This window comes from Lemur catta, chromosome 3, assembly GCF_020740605.2.
Source record: "Lemur catta isolate mLemCat1 chromosome 3, mLemCat1.pri, whole genome shotgun sequence".
Classification (NCBI taxonomy): domain Eukaryota; kingdom Metazoa; phylum Chordata; class Mammalia; order Primates; family Lemuridae; genus Lemur; species Lemur catta.
In genome coordinates, this window is record NC_059130.1 from 56,246,537 (window position 1) to 56,270,093 (window position 23,557).

The 23,557-nt window shown below is 36.3% G+C and overlaps 1 pseudogene; it reads left to right on the plus strand.

Annotated features, from left to right (window-relative positions):
• Positions 1–30: 30 nt before the first annotated feature.
• On the plus strand, positions 31–18,698 carry LOC123634839 (annotated as a pseudogene).
• The last annotated feature ends 4,859 nt before the right edge of the window (positions 18,699–23,557 follow it).

Here is a 23,557-nt window from a genome sequence, read left to right on the forward strand (position 1 = left end):
CAAGTACCACTAGACCAAATAGAAATCACGATGCTTGAACTTTCGTTTAACCAGAGAGTATGGAAACATCACATTTAATTATGAAGGTAATCTGTTACCAAGTAGAGGTATTCATTTCATTCTGACTTACACTACTGATATATAATATGATATTTAACCAAATACCATATTTTAAGTCATGAATATTTCTTCTGGAAAAATTGTAAATTTTGTGAAGGTGATTTATATATATCAGGAGAGCTATATTCAGAGTAGACTTTATCTTCTTCACCCACATCATACTTCTGAACATCTTTAACTCCATATTCTGACACAAAAGTTTACCTGTGTCCTGGGATGGTATCAACATTTTTGAAATTTTGAGATCATAAGGTAAGTCAGACTAGGAGTGAGCGAGTTTGGGGGCAGTTAGGCATCACTCCTGCCAGTGGTCAATAGATCATGTTCCGGCTGCATTTAGAGGAAGATCTCATAAGCAACTAATGTAGGACAATTAATCTAGTTTCAGTGTATAGACAGTATATGGTTCACAATTAGGTAGAAGTCATATGGTCTGTTGGAAAAGGTGTCACTCCTGGACACTGACCGTAGGAAGAGCTGATATTTATGGAGAGAGTGGGTATATAAGTGGAGGCCAAAATCTCTCCATTTGCTGAAACCCTTTGTATCCATCAAGCAATAAACAAAAATATAAACCATACAGAATGTCAAATGACCATAACTTCTATGTAGAAAAGTGGAGGAGGGATAGGGAGAGTAAGAGCTAGCAATTTAGAGTATAACAATTTTACACAGGGGATCAATAATAGGATCAATGAAGTGTATTTGTCCAATCTCATGAAAACTCTGATGATGAGCACTTTTTTGTATGTTTGCTGGCCATTAGTCTTCTTTTGAAAAGTTTCTGTTCATGTCCTTTGCCCATTTATTGATGGGTTGTTTGATTTTTTTCTTGTTGATTTTCTTACGTTCTATATAGATTCTTGTTATTAGCCCTTTATTGGATGTGTAGAGAGCAAATATTTTCTCCCATTCTGTAGGTTGTCTATTTGCTCTAATAATAGTTTCCTTGCCTGTGCAGAAGCTTTTTAATTTGATCAGGGTCCCATGTGTTTATTTTTGTTGCTGCTGTGATTGTTTTGGGGGTCTTCTTCATAATTTTTTTGCCTAGGCTGATGTCTGAAAGAGTCTTCCTGACATTTTCTTCCAGAATTCTTAAGGTTTCATGACTTAGGTTTAAGTCTGTTATCCATCTATAAATGTTTATTTTCTCCTTTAGCTTCTTTAAAAGTTATAAAATTATATAAATTAATAATTATAACTTTATTATTAAGTTTAAATGCATACAGATTTCATATATATAATAATATGGCAAAAAGGGGAAAAGCCAATAGTTGTAGAGTTATAAGAATAAAAAACTGTGTACCTCATTAGAATTAAATTAGTATAAATTTGAGTTATAGTCTAAGTTATATATATGTTAAGCACTAGAGTAACTACCAAGATAGTGATAAATTTCAAACACACACATACACACACACAATCCCACAGATGACACAAATTACTAAAATCAAGAATGAGTTAAGGGACATTACTAATGACCTTACAGAAATAAAAAAGTTTATGAGGTAATGCTATGAATACCTATAGGCAAACAAGTCAATTATAAGCTCAACATCTCTAATCATTAGGGAAATGCAAATCAAAACTACAATGAGATATCACCTACCTCCAGTGAGAATGGCCCTTATCAAAAAGTCCCAAAACAACAAATGTCAGTGTGGATGTGGAGAGATAGGAACACTCATACACTGCTGATGGGACTGCAAATTAGCACAACCCCTGTGGAAAGTAATTTGGAGGTACCTCAAAGAGCTAAAAATAGAAATACCATTTGATCCAGCAATCCCACTACTAGGCATCTATCCAAAGGAAAAAAAGGCATTCTATAATAAAGACAGCTGCACTCAAATGTTTATAGCAGCACAATTTACAATTGCAAAGATGTGAAAACAACCCAAGTGCCCATCAATACATGAACAGATTAATAAAATGTGGTATATGTATACCACAAGGAATACTACCATGGAATACTACTCAACTACAAAAAACAATGGTGATCTAGCATCTCTTATATTATCCTGGATAGAGATTAAGCCCATCCTTTGAACTGAGGTATCACAAGGATAGAAAAACATGCACCACATGTACTCACCATGAAATTGGCACTAACTGACCAACACTAAGGTGTTCACATGGTCGTAATATTCATTTGGTAACAGTGGGGGTGGGTGGGGGAGTAAAGAAGAACACACTGTATGGGGCAGGGACACGCTTGTAGCCCTGCCTTGGGTGGGGCAAACGCATTACATGTAACCAAAGTGTTTGTACCTCCATAATGTCCTGAATAAATAAATAAAACAAAAGAAATGCTGAAGAAGGTCCTGATGGCTAACACAAAAGGACACTAAACAGTAGCTTGAAGCCACACAAACTGGTAAACACAATTACACAGATAAATATGAAAGCCAATATTATTGAATTTTTAATTTGCAACTCATCTTTTTTCCCATATTATTTAAAAGATCAACACATAAAACAATAATTATAATCAATGATAATAGACACACAATATACGAAGATGTAATCTGTGACAATAACAATAAAAGGAAGTAGGGATAGGAGCAGATTTTTGTAGACTTTGAAGCTAAATTGTATTCATTGAAGCCAGGTTGATATAAGTTTAAAGATGTAAATGTAATGCCTGAGGAAATCACTAAGAAAATGACTTTAAAATGCAGAGAAAAGGAAATGAGAAGGGTATCAAAAAAGGATGCTAAAAAATAATTAAACACAAAAGAAGGCAGTAATGGAGAAATTGAGAAATGTAAAGATATATGACAGAAAACAAATAGCAAAATGGAGGAAGTAAATCCTTCCTTATTAGTAATTTTCTTAAAAGTAAATGGATTGAACTCTAAAATTAAAAGAAGAAATTGGCACAATGCAAACATAAAAACCATGAACCATCAATATGCTGTGTACAGGTGACAGATCTTAGATCCAAAAGCATGTAGGTTCAAAGCAAAAGGATAAAAAGAGATTTTCCATGTAAATAGTAACCAAAAGAGAGCTGGTGTGGCTATACTGGTGCCAAACAAAATAGATTTTTGTACCAAAATGTTATGAGACATATATGTTGATAAAAGGGTCAATTCATTAAGAATACATAACAAGTAGAAATATATATGCACCTAACTGCAATGCTCCAAAATACGTGAAGCAAAAATTTTTAAAAATGAAGAAAATAATTGAAAGATATACAATGAGATTTGTAGACTTCACTACCACACCTTCAATAATGAATAGAACTAGACAATAGATCAATAGACAAACAGTAGACTCAAACAATCACTATAAACCAATTAGACCTAAGAAACATACAAAACATGCCACCCAACCGCAGCAGATTTGACATTCTCCTCAAGTGCACATGGATCATTCTTTAGGAGAGATCTCATGTTATAGCACACCACTACGCAACAAATCTAAAGATATTAAAATCATACAAAATATTTTCTAGGATCACAAAGAAATGAAACTAGAAATTAAAAACAGGAGGAAAACTGGAGAATTAATAAATATGTGGAAATTAAATCACAGACATTTAAAAACCAACTGATCAAAGAAAAATTACAAGGGAAATTGGAAAAATTTTGAAACAAAAATGAAAACATCTCAAAATTTATGAGATCCAGTGAAGGCAGTGTTTAGAGCAAAATTTATAGCCATAATGACATACATTAAAAAAGAAAAAAACCTCAATAACCTAAATTTACACTGCAAATGACAAGAAAAAGAAGAGAATACTAAAGTCAAAGCTAGCAGAAAAAAAAATTAAGTTTAGAACTGAGATAAATGAAATAAAAAACAGAAAAATACAAGAGAAAATTAACAAAAATGAAAGTTGGTTCTTTCAAAAGAATAACAAACTTTACAAAACTCTAGCTATGTTGACTAAGAAAAAAGAAAGAAGACTCAAATTACTAAAATAACAAATAAAATTGCAGATATTATTATTGATCCTGGGCAATTAGACCAGAAAAGGAAATAAAAGGAATCTAAATTGGTAAAGAGGAAGGAAAACTATTTTTACTTACATGTGACATGATCTTATATAAAGAAAATGCTAAACTATCCAGAAAAAAAAATACTGTTAAAGCTAGTTAATAAATTCAGCAAAGTTTCAGGATACAAGAGAAGCACCCCAAAATTATTATATTTTTATATACTAAAAATGAACAATCCACAAGGAAATTAATGAAACAATTCCATTCATTATTGCATAAAAAACAGGAATAAATTCAATAAAGGAGTTGAAACACTTGTACTCTAAAAACTATAAAACATTGCTGAAAGAAATTAAAATATCTAACTAAATAGAAAGACACCTCACATTCATGGATCAAAGGACTTAATTTTGTTAAGATGGCATTACTCCCCAAAATGGTCTACAGATTCAATGTGATTCTTATCAAAATCCCTTCCTTTGCAGAAATATTAATAGAAAAGCCAATCCTAAAATTTGCATAGAATTTTAAGGGATCCTAAATAGCCAAACAATTGTGAAAAAGAAGAACGAAGTTGGAGTACTCACACTTCCTAACCTCAAAATATAGTACAAAGCAGCAGTAATCAAAACAATGTGGTACTAACATAAAAACTGAACAAAGGGATATAGTTAAGAGTCTAGCTATAAATTTATACAGCTATGGTCAATTGATTTTCAAAAGGGTGCCAAGAAAATTCAATAAGTTAAATAAAAAAAGAAACAGCCTCTTTAATAATGGTGCTAGGACACTTAGATACCAAAACCAACATGTAGAAGAATGAATTTGCACCCTAACCTCCTACCTTAAGCAAAAATTATCTCAAAATAAATCAAAGAGCTAAATTTAATAGCCAAAACTATGAAAACAGTAGGAAAAAATAGAGATAAATTTCATTATTGTGGATTTATCCATGATTTCTTATTAGCTTGGTGCATAACTAATTGGGGTTTTAGCATTATTGAAATTTGCCTTTTGATTTTGGAATACATTCTTAAATAAATGTGGTTATGTTATACATCATTATAATGTACATTTCTTGCTTTATGTTTTCTGCTAATGACATTACTTGTTTATTTTATATTTATTTTAGACTGTGGAAATGATGTTAGACTAAAAGCAAGTTCGAGTAATTTTCATACTGAAGTTCATAATTGGTTGTAAAGCAAGCAGAGACAACTTGCAACATCAACAAAGCATTCAGCCCAGGAACTGCTAAGGAACGTACAGTGCAGTGGTGGTTCAAGAAGTTTTGCAAAGGAGATGAGAGCCTTGAAGATGAGGAGCGCAGTGGCCGGCCATTGGAAGTTGACAATGACCAATTGAGAGCCATCATTGAAGCTAATCCTCTTATGACTACACAAGAAGTTGCAGAAGAACTCAACATTGACCATTCTATGGTCATTTGGCATTTTAAGCAAATTGGAAAGGGGAAAAACTCAGTAAGTGGGTGCCTTATGAGCCTACCGCAAACAAACAAAAAAATAGTCATTTTGAAGTGTCCTCTTCTCTTGTTGTAGGCAAAACGAACCATTTCTCAATTGGATTGTGACATGCAACAAAAAGTAGATTTTATACAACAACCAGCAATGAGCAGCTCAGTGGTTGGACCAACAAGCAGCTCCAAACCACTTCCCAAAGCCAAACTTGCACCAAAAAAAGGTCATTGTCACTATTTAGTGATCTGCTGCCAGTCTGATCCACTACAGCTTTCTGAATCTTGGCCAAACCATTACATCTGAGAAGTATGCTCAGCAAATTGATGAGATATTCCAAAAACTACAATGTCTGCAGCCAGCATTGGTCAAAAGAAAGGGCCCAATTCTCCACAATGACACCTTGCACAACCAAAGCTTCAAAAGTTGAACAAATTGGGCTACAAAGTTTTGACTCATCCGCCATATTCACCTGATCTCTAGCCAACCAACTACCATTTATTCAAGCATCTTGACAACTTTTTGCAGGAAACTGCCTCCACCACTAGCAGGATGCAGAAAATGCTTTCCAAGAGTTCCTTGAATCCCAAAGCATGGATTTTTACACTACAGGAACAAACAAACTTATTTCTCATTAGCAAAAATGTGTTGATTGTAAGGGTTCCTATTTTGATTAATAAAGATGTGTTTGAGCCTAGTTATAATGATTTGAAATTCACGGTCCAAAACTGTAATTACTTTTGCACCAGTGTAAATAGAACACCAAAAGTGCACACAGTAAAAAAAGAAAAAATAGATAAATCGTTCTGTTTAAAACTTTGTGCATTCGAAAGAAAACAGAATAATGGCCAGCAAGCATATAAAAAAATACTCAACATCTCTAATCATTAGAGAAATGCAAGTCAAAACCACAATGTGATATCACCTAACCCCAGGGAGATTGGCCTCTATCAAAAAATCCCCAAACAACAAATGCTGGTGAGGATGTGGAGAGATGGGAATGCTATTACACTGCTGGTGGGACTGCAAATTAGTACAACCTCTGTGGAAAAGAATTTGGAGATACCTCAAAGAGCTAAAAATAGAAATACTGTTCCATCCAGCAATAGCACTATTAAGCATCTACCCAAAAGAGCAAAAGACATTCTATAATAAAGACATCTATACCCGAATGTTTATGGCAGCACAATTCACTATTGCAAGGATGTGGAAACTACACAAGTGCCTGTCAATTCATGAGTGGATTATTAAAATTTGGTATATGTATACAATGAAATATTACTCAATTATAAGAAATGACAGTGATCTAGCACCTCTTATTTTTTCCTGGATTGAGCTTGAGCCCATTATCCACAGTGAGGTATCACAAGATCAGAGGAATAGCCTTCACATGTACTTGCTATCAAGTTGGCACTAACTGATCAACACTATGGTGCTCACATAGTAGTAATATTCTCCAGGGATTAGGGGATTGGGGGGTATAAACTCACAACTAATGGACACGGTGAGCATTGTAGAGGGGAAGGGCATGCCTCTAAACCTCGCTTGGGTGAGGCAAAGACAAAATGTAACCAAAATGTTTGTACCCTCATAATATCCTGAAATAAAATATAAAATAAAATAAAACTTTGTGCATCAAAGAACATTAACAGAGGTGTGAAAAGACAACCAAAAAAGTGGGGGAAATAGTTGAAATTCAACTATTTGATAAAAGTCTCATATCAGAATATAAAAAGAACCCTTACTGATCAACAACAAAAAAACCTAATTTAAAAATGGACAAAAAGCCTAAATAGATATTTCCCTAAAGAAGATATACAAATGGTAAATAATCACATGAAAAGACAGTCAACTTCATTAGTCATTGGGGAAATGCAAATCAAAAGTACAATGAGATGTTACTTCACACTCGCTAGGATAGCTACAATAAAAAAAAATAGATAAAGAAAGAAAGGAAATAACAAGTCCTAATAAGGATAGAGAGAAACTGGAACACTTGTACATTATGAGTTGAAATGTAAAATGATGCAGCCAACTGTACAAAAGAGTTTGGCACTTCTTCAATGATTTAAACATGGCATTACCATATGACCCAATATTCCACTTATAGGTACATAAGGAAAAGAATTAAAGGCAGCCACTCAAAAACAACTTGTTTCTGAATGTTCATATCAGCACTATTCACAATAGCCAAAAGGAGAAAACGACCTACATTCCATTAACAGATTAATAAACAAAATGTGACATATACACACAATGGGAAATTATTCAGCCATAGAAAGTAATGAAGTACTGATACATGCCACAGTATTGAAGAACCTTAAAAACATTGTGCTAAGCAAACGTGTTCTATTACACAGCACAGTGACTATAGTTAATAACAATGCATTATGCATTCCAAAATTACTAAAAGAGAGAATTTTAAAGAAATGATAAATATTTAAGGTGATTGATAGGCTAGTAGCATGATTTGATCATTCCACAACATATGTTAGTCTCATGCTCTTACTCAAGGGTTTACTTGTGCCTTGGAAAGGGCTTGGACTGTTGTGAACATAGGGTGAATCCAATGGGCCCTGCACAGAGCCATTAGGCACCATGCATCACTGCTGCATGGTGCACTGAGCATCACTACTGCATGGTGATCAATGACTATGGGCTGGAAGTGAGCAGAGGGAAGTCCCCATAAACCAGCAATGTCAGGGGCAACTAACCTAGCTTCCATGTGCAGCTAGTGTACAGTTCTCCATTGAGTGGAGGCTGCATTTTCTATGGGTGTTGATGGGAATCTTACTCATTAGCAGAAGTGCTTACTTCTATGCAGAATGGGTACATAATGGAGGCTCAGCCTTCTCTGCCCATAATAGCTCTTTGGGTATTTACTTCCCTCCTTCTAGGCCTGGTCCACCTAGGATCATGGAACTAGAGAAAGAGTGGCAAAGATGGGTCTTAGTTCCTGAAGCTATTTCTGAGTGTGGCATATGCAACCAGCAGTTTTGTGGTTACCCTCAAGCAAAAAAAAAAAAACAAAAATGACCTGAGGGAATTTCTTTTATGAAGCAGTAACAATAACAAGTAAAAAAATGAGTGGTACTTAATGATAATAAATTTTTCTTCTTCCTTTTCATCTTTAGTTGAACACCTAAAACTTGAATCTACGAAAAATGCCTCAGAACATGCAAAAAACAGTAAATAGATGATGGAAGATAAAAGAAAGAGTTATCAAGAACATGTGAAAACCACCTGAGAAGAGAGCGTGGGATAGGGCCCAGTTGTTGAAAAAATAACTATCGCTCTTAAATTTCAGGTATCCATTGTTCCATCTCAATTTTCTCTTCTGCTAGCCCCAGGTCAAAAACACAGTGTAAGTGTTAGAGCATTATGTCTGGAATAGTGGCTTTTAGCCTACACGCTCTACTGCACTTTTCATTCCCTTCCACTGATAGGATGACACCCACCTACATTAGGATGGCAATCAGCTCACTGATTGTGAAAGTTAATCATATCTAAAACATACCTGCACAGCAACATTTAACTAGTATTTGACCAAACAAGTGAACACTATAGTCAAGCCAAGTTGATACATAAAATTAGCCATCATGCCAGGGCAGCAATATTTCAGGAACAGTAAGAAAAACACTTCTGAAAATAAAAAAGAAGGTTCACGAAAAGTGAAGAAGACTCAGAGATGAATGATCTGATGGAAGTTAAAGGAGGAATGAATTTCATGAAACAGTGCATCAAAAGTTCTTGAGGAGTTAATGTAAATACTACAAGAAGAATAATTTAGCCATATGGGTCAAGTTATGGTACATATGCGATAGGGAAGATGAAGAGGGAGAGAGCCCAGTTGTAGACACAGTGAAGGAGGACCCTACATTGTAACTTTGGGTATTCAACTGCATATCTTTATTTTCCATTCTACTACTCATCAAAAACAGTATGGGGTTAGAGCATGATGCCCACAGAAAGGTCTTTCCATCCCACACATCCTACTACAATTTTCATTCCATTCCTTTTCTATCACTGCCAACCTGTGCTTGCTAAAATCTTTTATAAGCAGACCATGCTCCATGGAGCCTGCATTATTAATATCATTCAATATACAGTAGCTATGAATTTCCAAGCCCTACACAAAGTGCTTTATGCATTGCAGATTTGAAGCCTCATCTATGGCACAGGAGATACCTATAATACTTTTTCAAATGAGGAATTTGTGATTGCATGAAAAATAAGGAACTGTCATTGATCATACCTTGAAAAAAATACAACCTGTCTTTCCTACAAATGGGGTTCACAGTGATTTTGTTTTTTGCAATACCTGGTATGGCTATCTCTGAAAGCACTCTAGTGAGCAGGAAAGTGTCCAGCATGCCAGTGCTTTCCTATGCTCCAAGCCCTACTCCAAGTCTATGTTGAGTCTGAAGTATAGCTGAGAAATGCCCTATGGCCCATGCAGGTCCTGACCTCAATATTTTTCTCTTACTGCTCCTATTAACATTTTGGAGGCTCCCATGGAATTCTCTACTTTGATACCTCTCCTGATTCTGAGAATCTTGAAATGACTTTCCTGTTGGATTTCAACCATGCTTCTTAGGTCCATGTATGGAAATCCAAAATGTATAAGTGAGATTTGCAGCAAAAAAAATTATTTCCTATTAATACAACCATTTACACAAAATGTTTGTGTGTGATATGAGTTTTAAAAAAATCCCAGGATGGAATTAAAAGGTAATAATATTTCAGGGAAAATAAAAGAAAAAAAAACTCTTCAGAAGCTAGGAAAAAAGGTCCATGAACATTAGCACTAGGCACAGGACCCTCAGGGAGAGTGATATCATCAAAGTTAAAAAGAAGAAAATTTCAGAAAAAGAATGTCAAAAGCTCCTAAGGAATTAATGTAAATACTAAAAGGAGACTATTTTAGCCATATGGAACAAATTTTATACCATGTAGGTTTTAGGTTTGTCTTTCCTGCTTTAGGTATGGAAAGACTTTCCCAAGGAGAGATTCAGAAAAGAGAGCACAAATCTTCTGAAAGGAATCATGTGTATTCAGAGAAGCTCAGGATCAAAGCTACCAAGTAGCATGCACTAAACATCCAAAGAACATAGCTCTCACATCCAGCTTCCTCTGCCCACCACACAAGTTGAGTGAGCAACTTCAAAACATCAGGAAAATTGCCACTAAAATTGAAAAAATTTACCTGCACTTTGTTGGGCCATAAAGTTTGCTATCAATTTCTTGTTGTTTGTTATAATAATGGTTAATATGATCTGGATACCATATTTGAAATCATGCATATTTACTCTGCAGAAATTGAGTAATCAAGATGCATTTCATAACATAGAGATATTAGAGTTCTATTCAGGGTATACTTGTTCTTCCCTGTGCTCACCATGCTTCCAAATATCCTCAGCCCCACACTCTTTCTCAAGTTTTTACTTTTATCCTGGGATGGGGTTGGAGTGTTCTGATCCATTAAAAAACCTAAAATTTGACTCTAATTTTCTCTCTACTTTTCTGCTATGACATCATTTCCTGGAAGTCATTGAGGAAAGAATGCCAAGCTAAGAAGGATAAGACAATAGAAGATACAAAAGAAAGAACAATTCATTAATCTAATATTAATCAAGCCAACTGTTTCAGGATGTATATCACTCAAGATCCTTTAGTACAAACAAAAGACTCTGATTTTTAGTCAAAAAAATTAATTATTCAGATTATTAGGAAGCATGTAGAATACCCAGGATGGGAAGAAAGCCAGACTGCATGGCCGTTTGGCAAGGAACAATGCCACCGTGGAATGAAGTAACAAGGCAAAACCCCACAGCTCCTGCTGCCTGGCACCATGTTTTCCATGTTGACTGCCTGAAGCTCTAACTACGTCAGTGCTGAGGAAATGGACACTTCCACCTTCACATTTGCAGAAAACCAACTCCCCACGTAAAGCAGTGTCCCTGAGTTGCTCACATCTGCATCTAAATCTCACAAAGGTCAATCCATTTGGCAGAATATGAATCTCATGCTTCACCATAGCAAAGACAGAGAATTAGAATTATCTATCTTCTAATATAAAAGGTAGAGACACATAAAGCCTTTTCATCCTCATTAATGTCATCCAAACCAACGAGGTAGAGCACTGTACTTGTTCATATTATGGTGGGAGTAAAATAGGATTTTTTTTACTAAATTCATATTACTAAATATGAACACACAATGAATATGAAGATGCAACAATCTTTTCAATTTTTATCTTTGCTATGGAAGCTCAATATCCCTTTTAATTTTTTTTCTCTACTGGTTTATAAGTTACACACATTACTAACATTCTTTAGGCTACTTTTAACTTAACATTCATATTTAACAAAGCTTCAAAGAACTACATGTGTACCTCATTTTATTGCACTTCACTATTTTGTGCCTTGTAGATGTTGCATTTTTTACCAATTGAACCTTTGTGGCAATCCTACAAGGAGCAAGTCTATCGGCTCCATTTTTCCAACAGCATGTGCTCACTTTATATCTCTGTGTTACATCTTCGTAATTCCCACAATATTTCTAACTTTTTCATAATTTTTGTATCTGTTATGGTGATCTCTGATAAGTGGTCTTTGATGTTACTATTATTATTTTGGGGCACCACTAACTGTACCCATAAAGGATGGCAAACAAACAATAATGTTGGGTATGTTCTCACTGCTCCATGAACTGATCAGTCCTCCATTTCTTTCCCTCTCCTGTGGCCTTGCTATTACCTGAGACACAATAATATTCTAATTAGGCCAATTTATAACCCTGAAATGGCCTCTAAGTGCTCAAGTGAAAAGGAAGAGTCACATCAAAATGTAGAAAATGAGTAAGCTTAGTAAAAAAGGCATGTCAAAAGCCAAGACAGGCCAAAAGCTAGGACTCTCGTGGCAAATAATTAGCCAAGTTGTGAATGGAAAAAGAAAGTTATTGAAAGAAATTAAAAGTGCTGCTCCAGTGAACACATAAATAATAAGAAAGCAAAACAACCTTATTGCTGATGTGGAGAAAGTTGTAGTGGTCTAGATAGAAGACCAAACAAGCCACAACATTCCCTTAAGCCAAACATTAATCCAGAGAAAGGCCTTAACCCTTCTCAATTTTATGAAGGCTGAAAGAGGTAAAGAAAGTGCAGAAAAAAGTTAGAAGCTAGCAGAGGTTTGTTCATGAGGCTTAAGGAAAGAAGCCATCTCCATAACATAAAAATGCAAGATGAAATAGCAAGTGCTCATACAGAAGCTGTGCCAAGTTATCCAGAACACCTAGCTAAGATATTTGATGAAGGTAGCTACACTAAACAACAGATTTTCAATGTAGATAAACAGCCTTCTATTTAGGAAGAAGATGTCATCTAAGACTTTCATAGCTGGAGAGGAGAAGTCAATGCCTGACATCAAAGCTCCAAAGGACAGGCTGACTACCTTGTTGGCAGTAATGGAGCTGATGATTTCCAGTTAAAACCAATGCTCATTTACCATTCTAAAAACCCTAGGGCCCTTACAAATGATGCTAAATCTACTCTGCTTTTGCTCTGTAAATGAAATAATCAAGCCGGTATGACAGCACTTCTGCATACAGCATGTTATGCTGAATATTTTAATCCCATTGTTGAAACATACTACTCAAAAAAATTCCTTTTAAAATATTATTCCTCATTAGCAATGCACCTGGTCTCCCAAGAGCACTAAGAAAGATGTACAAGAAGATTAATGTTGTTTTATGCCTGCTAACACAACATCCATTCTTTAGCTCATGGATAAAAGAGTAATTTTGACTTTCAAGTCTTATTATTTAACAAATACATTAAGTCTATAGCTGCCATAAACAGTGATTCCTTTGATGGATCTGGTCAAAATAAATTAAAAATCTCTGGAAAGGATTCACCATTCTAGATGTCATTAAGAACATTCATGATTCATAGGAGGAGATCAAAATATCAACATTTACAGAAGTTTCTTCCAAACTTCATGGATGACTTTGAGGGGTTCATGACTTCCATGGAGGAAGTAACTGAAGATGTAGTGGAAATAGCAAAACTAGAATTGGAATAGAGCCTGAAGATGTAACCAAATTGCTACAATCTCATGGTCAAACTTGAATAAATAAAGAATTACTTCTTATGTATGAGCAAAGAAAGTGCTTTCTTGAGATGAAACATACTCCTAGTGAAGATGATGTAAATATTGTCAAAATGACATCAAGAGATCTAGAATATTACATAAACTTAGTTGATAAAACACTGGCAGAGTTTGAGAGGAATGACTCCAATTTTGAAAGACTTTCTACCGTGGGTAAAATGCTGTGAAATAGCATACTACAAAGAAATCATTTATTAAAGGAAGAGTCAATCGATGTGGCAAACTTCCTTGTTGTCTTATTCTAAAAAATTTCCACAGCCACCCCAACCTAATGCACACTTCTAGACTACAGAATAATGTAACATAACTTTTATATGCTCTGGGAAACAAAAAAATTTGTGTGACTCGCTTTATTGTGGTGGTCTGGAGTCAAATCGTCAATATCTCTGAGGTATGCCTATATTTACTCTGCCATTATTTAAAATCTGATTATCAAATGCATACAGATTGAATAATCTGATGGAAATAATGAAGCTCGGGAAGATGATTTTTTACTTTTACCATTGTGTAGAGAGGAAGGAATCTTTTAATCTCTTGGCTTTGGGGCAAAGCAATGTACCTGGGTATGTTAAACACTCTGTCTCTACTCTAAGAGACACAACGTTTGCAAAAGGATTTCATTGGTGAATACGATTAGATATAGGACCAATGTCATTCATTTTACTTAAATAGTTCACCACAGAGTCTGTTTAAGCAGGAGTAAGCTAATTCTAGAAGGTTTTCTGAAAAGGGTGATAACATGAAGATGACCTTTATTTAGCGACATACAGTAATGAATTGTTGAATATGCAAAGGTAGAAGTGGAACTTTGTTTAGGGTGATAGAGTATTCACCTAAACTGCTGTTTATAAAAAGTGAATAGTAATTTGGGATTCAAGGTAGAGGAAAGAACTATCTTAGAGAAGAAAGGAATCCCCCAAAAGATGGCTGCGTTGAAAATCACCCACCATCACCAAAACTTTGTGTAGGGTACAAACTTAAACACAACTGTCCTACTTAAGAGAGACTCCAAGGTAATAAAGAAATTAGGATGGTGTAAACTGAGGGGACAAGTAGCAAAGGGGGAGCACTGGCAGCAGGTGACACCCAGGGTGGAAATGGAGAATTCAACGGATGCACAAGATCCCAGCTAACTTCAGTAAAAAATCTCTTCTAACTCTTATACCTTAAATTTGAGTTCTTCTATCAATGGTTTGACTGCAGATGGAACAAATATTTATAGGACTGCTGCCAAATATTTATCAACAGATAAAATGTATCTTTGCTGGAACTGAACACTCATATCTTTGTGCCCCTGTCTATCAAAGCGAAAAGTTGGGAAGAGAATTTTGTAGGATACAATTTACCAGACAGTGTGATTTGTTGAGGAAAAAGAAAAGAGACAAAATGCAGGGTAAAGCTACTGCTAAAGACTGATCAGTCGAGTGGGATATATCAAGAACCCTGCCTGCAGGTATATCAGAATGCATTTTCAGCGTAGGCAAAACATACAGAAGAAATCAAGTGAAGACAGAGTTCATCTTGAATGCTTTAGATATATCTGGACAAACACCTCAAACCCACCTATCCAGGGAATGAGCAGGAGGTATATCTTCTATTCTTTCAATATATAATCAGCTCTTACAAAGTGGTCATTGAAAGACTTTGGTCTTTCCTTCTCAGAATAAACCCTTCTTTTCTATAGTGTAACATTCTTTGATTGTGAAGCTGGATTTTGGTATCAATGAAAAGAAGGCGAGGGGAAAAAATGTGTACAGGTAATTACTTCCTCACTTAATGCAGCTGGAAGTGAATCAAGGCTCACAGTTTCCCCTCTGCTTTATCTTGACCAGATTTTAGTTAGATTTCTCTCCTCCCCATGACACCCTGGGCTCTGCATGCCCCCAAGCCCGAGCAAGACTTAAAAGCATACATATGCTCTTAGGAGCTTATCCTGAGAATAGGCTGACCACAATGAAACACTTCCTGTCAGATTCCATTAGTCATTTCCCCTTGCTTGTCCAAATTCCCTGTAAGTTCCTGTAAAACTTTTCTTATTTATCCCACCCTATAAAACAAAAGTCTTTTTACGCTTGATTTTGAGAAACTTGTAGATTCTTGAGATTAGAGCACTCTCCCAATTGCAATAGTCTTTCATATCAATAAAGTCTTCCCTTATCTCGGGTGGGCAAGGGCAATATACATAACCTAAACATTTGTACCCCCATAATATGCTGAAATTTAAAAAAAAAATAAAAATAAAAGTCTTCTCTTATCTAAGTCCAGATACAGAATTTTTGTGTTTTTTTTTAATTTTGTTTTACTTTTATTTGACAAGTAATAATTGTATATATTTATGGGGTACAATGTGATGATTTGATATATGTATACATCATATATCTAATTAACATGTTCATCATCTCACATACTTATTTTTCTTTGCTGTTCAAACATTTAAAATCTACTCTCTGGCTGGGTGTGGTGGCTCACACCTGTAGTCCTAGCACTCTGAGAGGCCGAGGAGGGAGGATTACTTGAGGTCAGGAGCTAGAGACCAGCCTGAGCAAGAGTGAGAACTCATCTCTACTAAAAGTAGAAAAAATTAGCCCCATGTGGTGGCGAGCACCTGTAGTCCCAGCTACTTGAAAGGCTGAGGCAGGAGGATCACTTGAGCCCAGGGATTTGCAATTGCTATGAGCTAGGCTGAGACCACGGCACTCTAGCTCAGGCAACAGAGTGAGACTCTGTCTCAAAAAATAAATAAATAAATAAATAAATAAATAAATAAATAAATAACATAAAATAAAATCTACTCTCTCAGCAATTTTGAAATACACATTACGTTATTATTAATTATAGTGACCATGCTGCACAGTATATCAAAACAATCTATTCTCTCTAACTGAAACTTTGTACCCTCGGAGCAACATCTCCCCTTCTGTCCCCTCCCCCCACTCTTAGCCCCAGCCTGTGTAACCATCATTCTACTCCATTTCTTTAGATTCTGCATAAGTGAGATCATACGGTATTTGCCTTTCTGTGTCTGGCTTAGCTTACTTAGCATAATGGCCTTCAGGTTCACCCATGTTGTCACAAATGATAGAACATCCTGATTTTTTAAGGCTAAATAGCATTCCTTTATGTATATATACCACATTTTTTTTACCCATTCATCCATTGATGGAGACTTAATGATTGGATTTATTTTTATTAGACAAAGTTAATAGGTACATATCACACAATAAATTGAATTTAATATATGTACCTTGTGGTCATTTCTTCCTCTGCCCTATGGTCCAGTGCTTTGGGGGGCTTCTGGGAAAATATTTTCTTCCCAGAAAATAAGGGACATTTGGGAAGGACAGTAACTTTACATTCTCAGTATGTTGATTCTACATGTGGTACCTAGAATTGCAGCTGCCATTTTGGGAACACGAAGGAGGCCAACCTAAGAAAACACAAATGAGGCAGTCAAAGAAGGAAGTAAAAAGAAATTTGTATTATTGATCATACTCTTGAGCTGCTCATTTAACCAATACCTTTAATGGCCTACTTCCATATTTCTTCAAAGGATAGGTTATAATTGTTCTTAACTTGGGTCATTTTAAGTCTTCTAAATTTGTGGCCAAAATTATCACTTTTTTTGCTTTTGCTTATATTGTTCTTGTAATTTAAAAAATCTTGTTAGATAATGATAAAACATAATTAGAGAAAACTAAAAGTAAGGAAGGTGACCACAGCATGATAAAAACAACAACAACAACAACAAAAAAAAAAACACCCCATAAACTGTTCCAATAGAAAAACATCTAGTGGTAAATCCTAGTATAATGACCTTCAGGATGTTGTAATGCTGAATGATGATTGCCCATACATTGTTCAGGCTTATGGTGCACTCTTCCCAGATGGTGACTGGAACTCATGTCTATCTCATTTGATAAGTTTTACAAATATGTATATAGTGTATTAGATGATGTTATTCCAGAAGAAATGTTAGGCAAAATCACTTCAGCAACTGTGAAAGCACTAACTCACTTAAAAGAAAACTTGAAAATTACTCACAGAGATATTAAACCTTTCAATATTCTTCTGGAAAGGAGTGTAAATATTAAACTTTGTGACTTTGGTATTAGTGGACAGCTTGTGGACTCCACTGCCAAGACAAGAGACGCTGGGTGTAGGCCATACATGGCTCCTGAAAGACTAGACCCAAGTGCATCTCTACAAGGATATGATGTCCGCTCTGATGTCTGGAGTTTGAGGATCACGTTGTATGAGTTGGCCACAAGCCAACTTCCTTATCCAAAGTGGGATAGTGTATTTGATCAACTAACACACATCGTGAAAGGAGATCTTCCACTGCTGAGTAATCTGAGGAAAGGGAATTGACAAGTAATAATTGTATATATTTATGGGGTACAATGTGATGATTTGATATATGTATACATCATATATCTAATTAACATGTTCATCATCTCACATACTTATTTTTCTTTGCTGTTCAAACATTTAAAATCTACTCTCTGGCTGGGTGTGGTGGCTCACGCCTGTAGTCCTAGCACTCTGAAAGGCCGAGGAGGGAGGATTGCTTGAGGTCAGGAGCTAGAGACCAGCCTGAGCAAGAGTGAGAACCCATCTCTACTAAAAGTAGAAAAAATTAGCCCCATGTGGTGGCGAGCACCTGTAGTCCCAGCTACTTGAAAGGCTGAGGCAGGAGGATCACTTGAGCCCAGGGATTTGCAATTGCTATGAGCTAGGCTGAGACCACGGCACTCTAGCTCAGGCAACAGAGTGAGACTCTGTCTCAAAAAATAAATAAAAGTTTCATCAACTTTGTCAACTTATGCCTTACAAAGGATGACTCCAAGAGGCCAAAGTATAAGGAACTCCTGAAACATACCTTTATTTTGATGTATTAAGAACATACCATTGAGGTTGCATGCTATGTTTGTAAAATCCTGGATCAAATGCCAGCTACTCCCAACCCTTCCACGTATGTTGATTGACATTGCTGCTACATCAGACTCCAGAAAAGAGAGCTAAGAGGAAGCAAGACATAAAGAATTTTCATCCTGTGTTTTTATTGCTCACCCAGACACCATGTGCAATATGATTGGTGTTCATTTCCATCATATCTGTATACTCCTGTAACCTAGAATGTGCATCCTTGTCATACCTGATTGATCACACAGTGCTAGTGCTGGTCAGAGGGATCTCATCCTGCTCTTTCATGATGAACATACTCATGAAATGTGGAAGTCAGTATGGTCAAGTTGTTGACTGTGATGAGATCACATCTTAAATCCATTTCTAGACTTAAAACCTGGAGACACAGCTGCTAGAATGGTGTTTTTTCAGACTTCCAAATCCTGGAAGGACGTGGTGATGGACGTACTATGTCTGAACGTAGAGACTAGGGGTTGAGGGAGAGGAGCTTGCACAGCCTACGAGACATATTGCCTTCTGGAGCTGGGAGACAGAGGAGGCATTTACTTTCTTCACCAACTGCAATAGATTTACTGATTTGATATTCTGTTGCTTTACAGAATTGATGTGTTCAGCCAAATTTCCTGTTTGAAATATCATGTTAAATTAGAATGAGTTTATCTTTACCAAAAGCCATGTTGCATTCCAAGAGATGAACATTAAAATATTGAGACAGGACAGAATGTTTTATTTTCTCGTTTGCCAGTCCTTCTACTCTTCACCGAGAAGAGTCTGGGGTCTGGCACTTGTCAAAGAAGGTGCTGATCTGAGAATTTTTCATTCTCAGCATTCAGTATGCTGCCAACTTGATGTTCCACCTAGCACAAACCACCAGGACTGAAAAAGAAAGAAAAGTACAGAGGGCAAAGCTTACAGATGTTTTCCAATTCTAGTATCTTATCTGGAAAAACTTGTAGCAGCTATACATTTTCCCCAAGCCTGATATTTTAGCCATCATAACTCACTAACAGGGAGAAGTAGCTAATAGCAATGTGCCTTGATTGATTCGGTAAATATTTCTTGTAGGCAGCAGAAGACCAAGTCTCAGTCGTTTGCTTCTTGCCATCACTGGTCCAGGACTTCAGTTTCTGAATCCCTTCCCTCTCACCTTCCCCTATGGTCTATTGTCCTTATGTGACTTTGCATAATCCAATATTTTGCCTTTTTTTCTATATCGAAAACCTTTATAATTACCAGGGATGCTCCTTACCAAGGATTTGTAGCCCCAAATCTCTCATATGCTCTAATGTTTAAAAGGCTGAGAAAAGTGGGGCCCAGCTGATGTGGTAGGTGATAAAGAGATATCTTTTCTAAGAGACACATTTGACCAGATGAGGATCTGAAATGACAGTCTTTTAGATAAGGCCATCACCTGCTAGAATCTCTAATAATTCACCATCATTTCTTGGAATTGGAATTCTACCAGGAAATATAAAAAAAAAAAAAAGGAAAACAAAAACCCCAGAGTTCTAAGAGGCCATTTAATCTGTTGTCTTTTGCTGTGTTTCTTCACTTACCCATGAGCCAGGCTCTCATTAGGTTTTGCTCTAGCCTCTCTGGCACTGAACTTTAGGCTTTGTATGACAGTTAAGCAGCACTGTGAGTTGCTCAAGCACACTGCAGTATAAAACAGCCATGGTCTGAGATGCAGGTGATGCCATTATAGAACCAAATCGTGGGATACACGATTTGTAGCAGGGATTGTTGTATCGGAGTGACAGTCATAAATATTATAAAACAATAAAGGGAGAATGGTGCTGTTTAAAGTTACATCCTGTAAACTGAAGAATTCAGTAATTATTTTGGTCCACTTGCCTAATTTCCCTATTTTCTCCCCTATGGCATCCTAAACCCTTAGACTTCCCAGTGTTCTGAAAGGAGGCATTTGTTATATGTCTTCCTTCGACCACAACAAGCCAGCATCCTCCATTGTTCCCGGGGACCAGGAATCTGTTTCTCTGCTGTCAACTTCCTGTCTGGCTCAGCATAGGGTCAATTTTCCATTATGCTAATGGAGACAAAAGCAATTTTGACTGTCCAAGAGCTAATCTGACTGTTTTATTATGTGAACCACATAAAAAGGCAATTTTAGTGGATTAAATATAGATTATTATAAACTATAAACTTAAGGGCAAGGAGTTTATTACAATGTATCTTTATTAAAACAAAAAGGTGTATAGTGTTCACAAACTGTGAAAATAGTGTAAGAACTGTACATTGTGAGCTCTGGTTATTTTTCTCTCTGCACATCAACTTTTTGATAATTTTTAGAAAAATGTATAAAAACTATCAAAAAGTTAATGTGCAGGGATATTGCCTTATTTGTCCGTAAAAATGGAGCTCAGTAACATAACAGCTTCTTGGAGCTTTTGAATATATTATCCTGTATTCTTGTTTGAATTCCTCCTGTATTTGAGATACATACATAGAATCGAAGTGTTTATGCAATAGTTCTACCCTTTTGCCTGCAGATCAGTTGTAATAAATCTAGGATGTGATGGAAAAAAAAAAATCTCTGGCACTTCTCCCTCAGAATTACACCTGACATATATATATATTTTTTTCCATCTAAAACTTGTCCTTCTTCCTGAGACAATCTTACCACCGATGTCTCTAGTCAGCCATCTTCCTCCCATCTTAGAAGATTCACATGATGTGTTTTTGACACCATTGTTGAAAATCAATTGACCATGAATGTGTGGATTTTTTTCTGGGTGCTGTATTCAGTTACATTGGTCTATGTGTCTGTTTTTATGCCAATACCATGCTGTTTTGATTACTATAGGCCTGGTTTTATTTTTACTGTAGGAACTATTGCAATGATGGGAGAAAAGAAAACATTCTGTCCTGTCTCAATATTTTAATGTTCATCTCTTGGAATGCAACATGGCTTTTGGTAAAGATAAACTCATTCTAATGATTGCAGTGGGGGAAGATTGATTGGGCTCACCTATGAATACACCAAGGAAAAGTAGGAATTTATAGCCAAGGAACAAAGCAGCAGCATGGGTAGATAGAAAATTATTTAATACTAAGAGGATATGGTAATTCTTGCTAACTGACCTAAAAATATTCTTGAAGGAGGCAGGCCAGGATGATCATACATCACCTGGGAGATGATAAAGGATGAGGAGGGTGATCTGATATTGAAGTGAACAGATATTGAAGGTGGGGAGATATTGGCTAACTTGATTTAGCAGGAGTCTAATCTAGGTTCTTAGAGGAAATGCCCAAGTATGGGGCCTTATTGGGTTCAGAGAAGCCTGAATAAAGTTTGGTCAAGGAACAAATCTTTGTCAAGGGGAAACATCCCATGATCTACTGATGAATTAACACTTTTGTCAGAAAAAGGCATAAAAAAGGTTTTGGAATATGTGTAACTAATATCAGCTGAGAGGCCCTATTCTTTTTGCCACTTTTCCTTAGTTAGCTGTATGACAGAGCTGACCAATCAAAGCAGAGCAAAATCCTCACCTGATATAAACGATGTTGAGGATTCAGCTGACTTCATGAGCATCTTTCCAGACATCTTTCCAGGTGTGGACCCTGAGAGATGTGACCCTGAAGCTGGGAGCAGATGGACAACCCATCACAGCACACAAATACCTGGAGAATTCTCTGAAGCTAAAGCAAGGTAACAAGTACTAATGATTGGAAAACAGAGAAAAAAATACCAGGAATTATCACTTTGTGAGCATATTCACTGTCATAGTTCCCTCTTTCTACTCACTAGGCTATTCCTAAGAAGCAATTATTGCCTAGTATATGACTTAATATGGTCAGTTTTTATTGCCATATTCTTTTGTTCATGGGACAGGTTTCTTTGCCTTTCCCTTTTTTCCTGTACTATGATTAGGTTACTTTTATCCCATATTTAGATTTTGTGATGTTACGCATAACAAAACAATACAGAGAAGGAACACATTTAAAGAAATAGTTTAAAGTGATGCATAAAATCTGGGCTATAAATTTCCCTTTTTTACCTTTCTTCTGGTACTGATGTAAAAGCTAAAAATTTTAACCTCTCCTGACTCTGTATGTAAAAGTTCTCCCAAAAGAAGAAATGCTTTGCCTCCCACCCACCCTCTGAGTGGAAGAAGATTAACCAGCTTGAGATAATACATGATGACAAGCTGAGCTGTGATTTTGTGCAATAAATGGCAAGATTCTGCTCCTACATCTGCAGCCATTCCAAGACCAAAGCTCTTTTAGGAGACACCAAGCTTACTGGACCAGCTGAGTCCTCTTTTCAATCCTTCCACTCATTATTTATTTATTTATTTATTTATTTTTTTGAGACAGAGTCTCGCTCTGTTGCCCGGGCTAGAGTGAGTGCCGTGGCGTCAGCCTAGCTCGCAGCAACCTGAAACTCCTTGGCTCAAGCAATCCTCCTGCCTCAGCCTCCCGAGTAGCTGGGACTATAGGCATGCACCACCATGCCCAGCTAATTTTTTCTATATATATTTTTAGTTGGCCAGATAATTTATTTCTATTTTTAGTAGAGACGGGGTCTCACTCTTGCTCAGGCTGGTCTTGAACTCCTGACCTCAAGTGATCCAGCCGCCTCGGCCTCCCAGAGTGCTGCGATTACAGGCGTGAGCCACCGTGCCTGGCCCTATTTTTTTTTTAAGTAACACAGTCATTATTGACAATTTTTGCCTTTTAATTGGAGCATTTACTTCACTAACATTTTTTAATTTTTAATTTTTTCAATTGACAAATAATAATTGTACATATTCATGGGGTATATAGGGATGTCTCAATATACATATAATATGTGGTGATCAATTCAGGGTAATTAATAAATATATCCATCATCTCAAATATTTATCATTTCTCTGTGTTGGGAATGTTCAATATTCTCCTTCTAGCTGCTTGA